The sequence below is a fragment of the Lolium rigidum genome, chromosome 3 (assembly GCF_022539505.1).
Source record: "Lolium rigidum isolate FL_2022 chromosome 3, APGP_CSIRO_Lrig_0.1, whole genome shotgun sequence".
NCBI lineage: Eukaryota > Viridiplantae > Streptophyta > Magnoliopsida > Poales > Poaceae > Lolium > Lolium rigidum.
The window spans coordinates 140,530,127-140,540,018 of record NC_061510.1 but is presented as its reverse complement, the minus strand read 5'-3'; the positions used below and the strand labels follow the sequence as shown (position 1 = coordinate 140,540,018).

The 9,892-nt window shown below is 46.6% G+C and overlaps 1 long non-coding RNA gene across 5 annotated transcripts; it reads right to left on the bottom strand.

Moving 5' to 3' along the window:
- Positions 1-1,742: 1,742 nt before the first annotated feature.
- LOC124702404 lies at positions 1,743-7,547 on the bottom strand. 5 transcript variants are annotated; one of them, XR_007002452.1, is made up of 8 exons: positions 5,938-7,547; positions 4,160-4,314; positions 4,005-4,062; positions 3,519-3,558; positions 3,125-3,192; positions 2,518-2,722; positions 2,114-2,395; positions 1,743-1,957 (listed from the first exon to the last, which is right to left on the bottom strand). It is a non-coding gene; the product is annotated as an uncharacterized LOC124702404 (long non-coding RNA). The 5 variants fall into 5 exon arrangements; XR_007002453.1 differs by lacking the exon at positions 3,125-3,192 and having other exon boundaries at positions 2,114-2,195; positions 2,290-2,395; XR_007002451.1 differs by lacking the exon at positions 3,125-3,192 and having other exon boundaries at positions 5,938-6,747; positions 7,014-7,547.
- Between the last annotated feature and the right edge of the window lie 2,345 nt (positions 7,548-9,892).

Here is a 9,892-nt window from a genome sequence, read left to right as displayed (position 1 = left end):
GCGGAAGAGCAACCGCATACCTCATTATTATACGTGCCACCATTAATCCCCGCTGAATATAACCCCTGTGTCTGTTGTAATTCACGTCCAACCGGCTGTCATTCTTCTTCTTGTTCTCCAACACCGGCTATCCACCATGAGCAACTTGTCGTTGCCATCGGACACAGACAGCGAGGGCAAGCCGTCGGGATGGCGGCATAGGTGGGATAGGGCTGCAACGCCCAGCGACCCTAGCTCCCCGCCGAGGGAGGTCGAGGGGGAGGGAGGCGCCGTTGGCATCGACGGCCAGGAGGAGGAGGAGGACTCCGACGCCAAGTGGGCACGACTGGAGGCGGCGGTGGCAAGGGAGGAGGCAAGGGCCCAGGCGAGGGTGTAGACGGAGCGTCGTCGTCCGTTCACCGACAACGACGACGACGACTCCACTGACCAGTCGTCCGACTGGAACTCAAGCTCGACAGACACGTCGTCCGACAGTTCCTCTTCGAAGGAGGAGGTGACAAGTACGAGGCACGTTCGTGAGGACAACGAGGCGGGGCCTTCTAACAAGAAAGCCAAGAATTAGTTTATAATTTGTTACAACCCCCCTTTTCCCCTCTCAGCCTACTACAGTACCCAAGTGGAGAATACCCCCGTGGATCCTATCGCCCTTGACCCCCGCCTCTGAATCCATCGCCGGCCTCTCTCCCCCTCGCCGCCGGCGGCCATGGTGGCCGGCGCTGGGTGGGAGAGGGGCCTGGCTCCTAGTAGTTGTAGGTTTCTTAGTGATAGCTTCTTCCCCGGCAAATAAAATAGAAGTCAGATCTGGAGCCTATCATCTTCCTCCTCTTGTTGTTCTTGGTGGAGATGAGGTGGTGATTAGCTCCTATGCTGATTTCTCCAGGCCGGATCCATGGCAAAGAGTAGCTTCGGCTCTCCTTGCTCCTTTTTCCCCCTTGTTCTCTTCTCTGAAGGAGTCTGGCTCTATGCCAGGGAAGAGCCTCACGCTGGTGTCCTGGCGAGGCACCAGGTGCTTTCCGGTCAGGCGCTCCGACAACTCTCCAAGGTGGAAGTGTGGTGGGAGTTGCAGATCTGGCAAGATCTTCCTCAATAAGCGCCGCCGAGATTTTTTCTGTCAAAGTCTTCATCAACTCTGTTGTTCCTCTAGTCGTCATGGTGGCGGAGGAGGTAGCCGAGCTTCTCTAGTTTGGTGGCGGAGAGATTCTTGCTGCTTCGGAGCTTCTTCCTGTGCGCAACACACAGCGACGGCCGTTGCTGTGATCCTTGGCCGTAGTGGGGGCCCATATGCAACCTCCATGGCGAAGGCCCTCTTGGTCGGCTGCTGGAGCTCGACGCCGCTGGGGAGTCAAGTGGTTCGTCCCCGACTCTCTGGTGGTAGCCAGGGGCTTGATCTTGGCGCCGGAGAAGAGCGTTCGAGCATTCTGCGCTCGGAACTCGACAGAGACGCCTGGAGTTCGCCGGCGGTGGGTGGCAGAGATGCCCTTGGACCTGATTGCTTTTCTTATCTGTTAGTCAGGGTGTTTTTTGTAAAGTGGGAGGCCCCTTCTTCAAATTTTAGGTTTCTCCGGGCGAGAGATGTAAAGGGGCTTTTCTGTAAGATGTACCTGCCACATGTTATAATATAAATGCTCCACCGGGGTCATCTGACCCCTCTTCTGTGCAAAAAAAAAAAAGTTTATAATTTGTTCATTTTCAAATTTGTTCTCTAGTTTGTATGTTAAATATGTTTAAATTCGATTCGATAATCCTTTCACGTTTGAACTTGCTCTTTCAAAGATTCGTTACAACCAATGTAGAAATTGAAGAGTTCTTCAAAAAAGGAAAAGAAGAAGCACGAATGCCTAAAATGCGTCGGACCGCTGGGTGCCCGCGATGCAAATGAGCGTCTCGCGGTTATTTTCGCGTCCGCCAGGCAACCCAAACCCAAACGGCATCGCCCCATTGGAGTCTTGGAGATGCCCTGAAATTTAGCATAGATAGAAGAACCAAGAGGCTCAGAGATATTTCGAGACTTTGAATCCTATGCATCCTTTTTAAAAGGAATCTACTGAAGGACGGAGAAAACGCTTATCTTTCTAAAATAAAAAATGGAAGTGCCAATGCGTATATATCTAACCTCTGTTACTCCAAACATCAAAATTCCTTGGCTATTAATCTCCTTAATTTGTAGATTGTCCTTGAACAAGTGAAGAAGGTCCCTAAAATATAAGGAGACAAAACTCGGTTCCTTTCATAGCAGCATTTTACAATAGCTACATAAGATGCATACACAAACAGCGAACAATTTACTACCGTGGTTGCTGAAGAAATTCAATCATGATCAAACTGTAATAATACGAGAAGACGTGACAGATGCCCAAAGCTCCCCCTACCCGAGCCAACCACCATCACCAACGACCTGAACAATGAGAGAGTAAAGTGTCTAGGGTGAGTATAACCAACCAGAATGCCCAGCCGCTGCCATAAGTTCTCTATCAAGCATGACAATCCTAAAATCCTTCAGGTTTAAACCGTATGTACCAATGACTTCTAGAGCTGCATTTGTAATGTCCACACCCAAATCAGGGAAGCCTCCAGCTACGGCCAGCAACCCCACCTGTGCAACTCTACCCTGTTCATCCTCAATACCTCATTGGTCATCATCTCCTCTCTATACTCTGAGTATGTCATATCTTGCAGATCTGTGCAACAACTTCTAATCTCAACCTCCTATAACACCTCTCTCCTGTTTATTTTCACAATGAGAAAAATATCAGCAAGAAACATTTGAGTTAGTATATTCACTATCTGATCTCCAAGCATGCCCAAAAGAAATCGGAGAGAAATGATCTACTTTTGGACAAAAATAAATACTTATTCACAATTGACACCGCTGATTGAATAGCTTCTAGGTCCCTCTGGACCGTCCCTTGTTCAAGAAACATAAGAGTGGATTTTGCATAGGAATCATGCATCCTATAGGACCCAAAATTCAAAGAATAAATCCTGGATTCACTATCTCTGGGGTTGTACTTGTTCACCATCCCGCGACAATGACCATTCCACCAAGCAAACCCAAAATAAAATGATTAAAAGAATTTCACAAAAAGTAGAACACGAATCATGCATATAAATAAATAGTGCATACCATGATCCCACAGCTTTTGCTTGTATTTTTTCCAGGCTGCAGATGTTCCGCTTATGTTTTATTCAACACTTGAACATAAAGATAATGAGCCCATATCATTATCAGCAAAAAGAATTTACCATAATAAATAAGACAAACTCAGGGCATGGGCCATTCATCAAATATTTATCATGGGTCTAGAAAGGAAATCCGTTCATCAAGCTAGCATTAATCATCTCAGTGTCCCGAAGCAAACCAGAGAAAGATCATGTCTCTCAGAATTTATTTTAAAGAATTAGCCATACCAAAAATGTGTTTAAATCCTTCTAGACGGTCATTTTATTAGCATCCCATACTGCTAGCTGATTCAACAAATGAATGTACAACAAGACATAGATGTGCAGCCATTACGTACCAGCAAGTTTCAGTCAATGGGAGCGTGCAGGTTCAGATATCTGTAGAAAATTGTAACTGAATCAACATGGATCACTCACTGTGAATTTAGTAATCCATGGATGATGAATATTGTGAAATTGTATCACTTGGTGTGCATTACTGATTCACATTTTATTCAGTCGGTTGTGAATTTCGATATATCGTGAAATTTTATAACTTAGCGTGCATTACTGATTCACATTTTATTCAGTCAGTTGTGAATTTCGATATTGGTGTGAAAAGTGATCTTATCTGAACCTGCTATGGACACTGAACTAAACTATTTCTAACCCAGCCATTGAGACTCTAAACCACATCGGTTGGGTAATGTTGCGGGTGCCCGTGCAGAACCGCTGGCGAGCTCTATGGCGGCAAGGCAAGGCAAGCCTGCGGCTTGGGTATTGCGGCGGAAACCTGGAGGCAAGGCCAAGCTTCTAGATAATGAGCGGGAATGAATTTGGATTACCTGTACGATGGTCTTGGTGCAGATGTGCTCCTCGATCTTCTTCTAGGCGCGGCCAAACCTGAAATTCACACAAATCAATCAGCTAGTTCAGGACTGTAGATTAGCTAGTTCAGAGCAGAACAGGGCACGTATTCAGGGCATGACACTGTACTGACCTGAGGAGAGTGTCGAGGAAGCGCTAGGGTGTGTTTGGTAGCCCGGGGATACTCAGAAAAGCTAACTCCCTCATACATGGTGACCTCATACATGCTCAACCGAGATTTTGTTGTTTGTTTGAGAGATGCTGAGTTTAGATGTTGTTTGGTAAAAGCTGCATGGGGTGAGACGTGTTGGTCCAGTTCTTTACACAAAGGTCCTTAAGCAGAAAAATGAAAAGCAATTGGGTCCTTCAATAAAAAATGAAAAGAAATCGGGTCCTTGGTTGGTTGATCCCGTGCCAGCAGTTGGCCGCCGGTCGAGCATGCACAAGCCGGCCGCCGGTCGAGCACGCAGAAGCCGCCGTCGGGAGAGCTTCTTCCGACGGACGGAGGAGGAGCGGCTGGCGGAGCCGGACGGAGGAGGAGCGGTGGGCGGACGCCGGCCTTCCTATCCACCATGCGCAGCCAGAGAAGCTCGTCATGGGGGCAGTTGGCGGCGCAAGGACACGACCCGACGACGGGAGGGAGGTGGCGACGCGGTCCCTGCTCGGCCGACGGGAGAGAGGAGGCTGGCGGCCACGGCAGCGCTAGTGGCGGTGATGGTTGCAGGATAAGAGAGAGAGGAGGAGGAGGAGACGCGGGCCACGTGGGGGGGGAATGACCGTGCGGGGTGGGGGTCTTGGGGATGCGGGCCGCTGCTACAGTACTTTGCGGGATTAGCTCATCCCGGATGAGCAGCGAATCTCGATTTGAGCTTCCCTCCTCATCCCGGCTCTGGGTCGTTTTTGGTAGCCACTCAGCAGTGCGGAGATGGAAGAGCCAGCCTAACAAACACCGGATCCCCTCAAAATCTTGGTTGGGAGGAGAGTTTCTGAGTAGCTCTGGGCTACCAAACACGCCCCTAGTTCTCCTCTGGGCACCATCTCTCCCTCGGCTTAGGGAGCTTTCCTCACCTTCCCTCTGCCCGCCCCTCTCTCGCTGCCCGACCTACTTCGCGTTCCTACATGTAAGGATCTCAAAGATGTAGGGGTCCTGAAGAAGACAATATCTGGTACTAACTCAATCCCAGATTCCACAATGTTCTAGCATATCAAAGAGTCCAGCCATCCAAGCTGGCATTCTGTATCATCCGTATAATACCATGGGAGATTAAGGTAGATGAAAACCTGAAACTTGGAAGTGCCGGCATAGGGGCTTCTTCCATGTCAACACCAGATATGTTGGATATATCAAAAGAGTAAACTGAGTCATACTGTGCGTAAATTTGAGCTATTTAACGTCTACCAAATCCCAAACTCCTCAATGTTTCAGCATGCACATCTCTCTAAGTGCTAGAAACAGAAGTGCAAGTAACAAGACACATCTCATAGCAATAGTAACTCGGGAGGAGGGCTCACATTCTTTTCAGAATTATTAGTACCAGCCTCACGTACAGCTCAAATACAATCTCTTAAGGGACATTCTTGGACAAGCTAACCTTTTAAGATACATCTCACAACAAACTTGGCCCTTATTTCCCTAGAAATTTTCACACACAAGAGGATCTATGTGTGCAAAAGATGGATTCTGGGAAGTTACTTTTTTGCCTCCTAGGTGCAACTATAAATTACAAACAGCACCATTGCTAACCTGTGACTTCATCTTACGAAATATATAAAATTGATGGAAGTTGCAATGTACTCTGGATAGTAGTTGAACTTGCTTCATTCAGTATATACAATTATTTGTTTAGAAAGAAAATACATGCAAATGTATAGCATGCTACTAAAGTATGAACAGAAAGATAGAAGTCGAACCGAAAGTCCAGCTTTTTCTGGAACACTGCATTTGGTAACAAGTGAATCTTGAAACATGCCATGTGCTTTCTCTCCAAGAGAAACATCTACGAAGCAGTGACACCACTAAAACGGAAAGGATAATAAGAGTCATTTTCTGTAATATTATAGAGTGGAAACACCAAAAGTAGAGAGAAGCACTAAAAATGTACCCACTGGTCATGAAGAGAGGATTGCCACTCAAACTATCGTCTTCAAACAAGCAAGCAAAAAAATTACGAGGCATGTTCAGGTTTTGAGTGTTAAAAATTAGACATGCCATTGCTGAATAGTAATAGAATTTAACTAACCTAACAACATGCACCTACCCAGATATAGTACAACATGAAGCAAGAAGAAATTACACAGAAAAAAGGTCATCCGGGAGACTGATTAGAGCTAAAGATGAAACCCACTATAGTAAGCTACATACTTGCTACCAAATTCCTTGCTTCCTTAAAAGTAGGAAGAAGCTCGCCGAGGGCCCAAAAATTGAAGGTGTGCAGAAGTGCATCAAGGCACATATAGTTCAGAAAGGCTATTCTGGATAGGATCAGTAGACACCCTTCTCACTATTCTCCTTATATAATTCCTATCTCTTACAGATTACCACTTGCACTTAGCCTAACCACTTGCATGCTATATGTTCACATTATCTTCTGTAAGGCTGTACTGGACCGGTGAACTGAATATATTTAATTGTAGTATGACACCATAGTAATCATTGTCCGATAACAATTCAAGAACCATCTAATGAAGGATACAACCAAATTTATCAAACAAACAAGCAAACTATCAGCCTTCACACACCCAATATTATATCACATCAGGAACAAAATAAGTAGTTCATCAATCCAGTTTCATGTTCCAAATACCGTACCACAGTAACCCCACAACCACTGGTCTTTATCCTCATTGCATGAATCAAATTTATTAGCTGACAGTAACCCTGCAGCCACTGGTCTTTAAAAATTAAAATCAGTGTATAAATCAAAACCGGCAAAAAAAAAAAGTTGTAGAACAATCCTCTATTACATTAGTTTGTGAATACCTGGTACATGAAAAGAGATTCAAACGTCACCTTAAATCCAAACCGATTGAAAAGAATGAAAAGGCTACAAATACCTGTACAAGTAAACTGCCCCCTAAATATATGAATGGCAGAGTAATACTTGTGCATCTTCAGCAATTGCTGTAAAAATAATCTAATAAACGTGAAGTATATATGGTCTGAAATTACTACTTGACCCAAAAGCTTAGCAATTAGCACGCACAAAACAAGATTTGCTACTACTCCATACAAACACGGGAGAGGGATAGATGTGATATAAGCAAGCAACAGAGAGCGACGAGAAATCTAATACGGAGTAAGCAATATCAGGAGGGGTAGGTAAGTCACAGAAGGGGGAGGAGGCGAGGAGCAGCTCGATCTAGCAACGGTATCATTACCTTCCACTGGCTCATCTGTCTTATGGTTGATGTGTGCCTGTAGCAGCTGGATCTAACAAGAGGAATGAAAAAATACAGGATCGAGGCCGACGGCGTACAGGATCGAGGAGGCCGCAACGGGGAGACTCGCACGACGGCGAAGGGCAGGGTCGCGTGGCGGCCTCGCGTGCTGCCTCGTGGCGGCCGATGGCATGCAGGATCAAGGCGGCGGCGCCGGGATACTTGCGCGACGTCGGGCGACGGGCAGGCTCGCGTAGCGGCCTCGCGTGCTGGCTCGTGCTAGCCACCGGTCTGCAGGATCGAGGCGGCTGCTCCGGGGAGACTCGCGCGACGGCGACGGCGACGGGCAAGATTGTGCAGCGCGGCGACTCGTGGAATACGCGCAGGGGAGTAGGATGACGAGCTCAGGGCGAGGGTTTCGGGTGCTGGGCTCACGATCCATCGTGACGAGGTAGCTGGGTTTCGGGCTTTCGGCCCAGTTCAGTCCGTGCGGAAAAGGAACGCTCGACTACGACGAAGATCTTGACGTATTGGAGTCTGGGCAGAATAAGAACACATTCCTCCTTTTTAAGTAGTGTAGATATACACTTCCAGCTATAGGTTTTTTGTCGGTGAGTGGCTGGATCAAACATGTATATTTCGATGCGGTTTGATCCAAACTGGGATGGACACGGTAGATAGAACTGACAAAGGCATCTTTCCCCGGTCCGGTCCATTGCGGACACACAAAAATGTGTTCCTTTTGGTCTGTTTGGGTGGAGCCGTAGACACAAAATCAGCCGTCCATCCACCCTTTTCCGTTTGTGTCAGGCCAGACGCATTTTGGTGCATGCTAGCCGTTTTTTTCCACTTCACCACTATTTCAATAAGATTTGCCAAAAGGTTCTTAAAAAAACAAGATTTTCCAAAAGAGGCCAAAAGAAAACTAAATATAGTGCTAGTAAATTTTCGCTAATTGGGGAATCACATAGTTCACACTCAAATAGTACCGAATCAAAGTGCAAAAAGACACAAATTTGGTGCGAAATAGACGAACTATGATAGATATGTGCGCTCACGCATCATGTTGTCAGATGATGTCTTGCTTCTTCTCGAACCAAACCCTTCGCTATGTCTCCATCAGGCTCAAGTAGGCGAAAATGATCTGGTTCTCCTTGCCAAGCTATTTGCCCTCGACCTCAATGCATTGGATATCAAGAGCTCTCCCGTTGTCGCTTCTCATCCCTATTGGCAAGTGTTCCTCCTCCTTAGCCATCAACCCCTACAGGCTCTCGTTCAACACAAGTGCGGAAGCATAACGCTTGAAATTGTTCTTGGTGGCCTTGTGGTCCCCTTGGCGGAGATGGAAGGGTGCCATTACTTGGGCCTTCCTCTTCAAGATCAATGCCTACCAATTCGGCACAATTGCCATTATTGAGACTCTTTTGGTAGGCCGTATAGCCTAGTTTCCATTTGGAACAGTCCTTGAGACTCTTTTGGTAGACTGTATGTCATAGTTTCCTCTAACAATGGATCAATGTGTAGAACTTTTTATGAATGACCTTGAAGTAGTCCTATACCTATCCAAAACGTTAGAGGTGCTCATTTGAACCAATGTACATAGCCATACTGAAAATGGTCATGGCCTTGCCGTGTTGGCGACGCCGAGGCCGCTCACAGGGCGAGCAAGCACATGCTTGATCCCACCGCAAACTTGTTGGTCTCAAGTTAGATGAACGTCAATCTTTTTTGGACTGAGATTTAGCCGTGATTAGAATGGGATTCTGAAGGGAGCAAGTTGCCTATTCTCATGGAAATTTTGGGTAACCTTCCTTCAATATGATTTTCCTTTTTGCTCGGCACCGCAAATTGGATCTTGGTTGATTGTTTTCCAAGACCGGCATAGTCACTGGTCCTCATTGCCTGAGTATCCTACAGTCCTTTGGCTTTCGTTTTCTTGTCATCGACGTCGAGGTCGACCTAGGCATCTGCCCCATCCATGTTAGTATCGCCCTTGATGCCCGCTTCATCATCCACGATGGTGTCTTCAACCATTGTGTTGCCATATCGCCCAAAGAATGGCTTCTCGTCGATGTTGTAGCCCTCGCCTTGGGTATCTTGCTCGGTCCCAAGGCCCCCGTCCATGATGAAGCCGCCGCCATTGATCATGTTGTGCATGTAGGCATCAAGGTCCTCGACATAGTAGGAATACATCTTCGTCTTCTCGTGCCTTGGTTATTCCTAATCGAACTCTTACTTGTGTTATTTATCTTCGTGATAGCCTTTGTGCTTGAAGTACCTTGTACACTAGTAAGAAAACGCCTACTCGTGGCGCACCATATCCTATTACCCGTGGCGTTGGGCCGTGCAACACGGTATCACACCACTAATAGCCTGTAATATCCCAGGTTTAGAGGCAATAAAATGAGAGAACACCAAAGTGTGCATTGCATTCATGCATAGAAAATCCGGGGAATTTTCGCGCTTTCAAATAAAACTTACACGACGA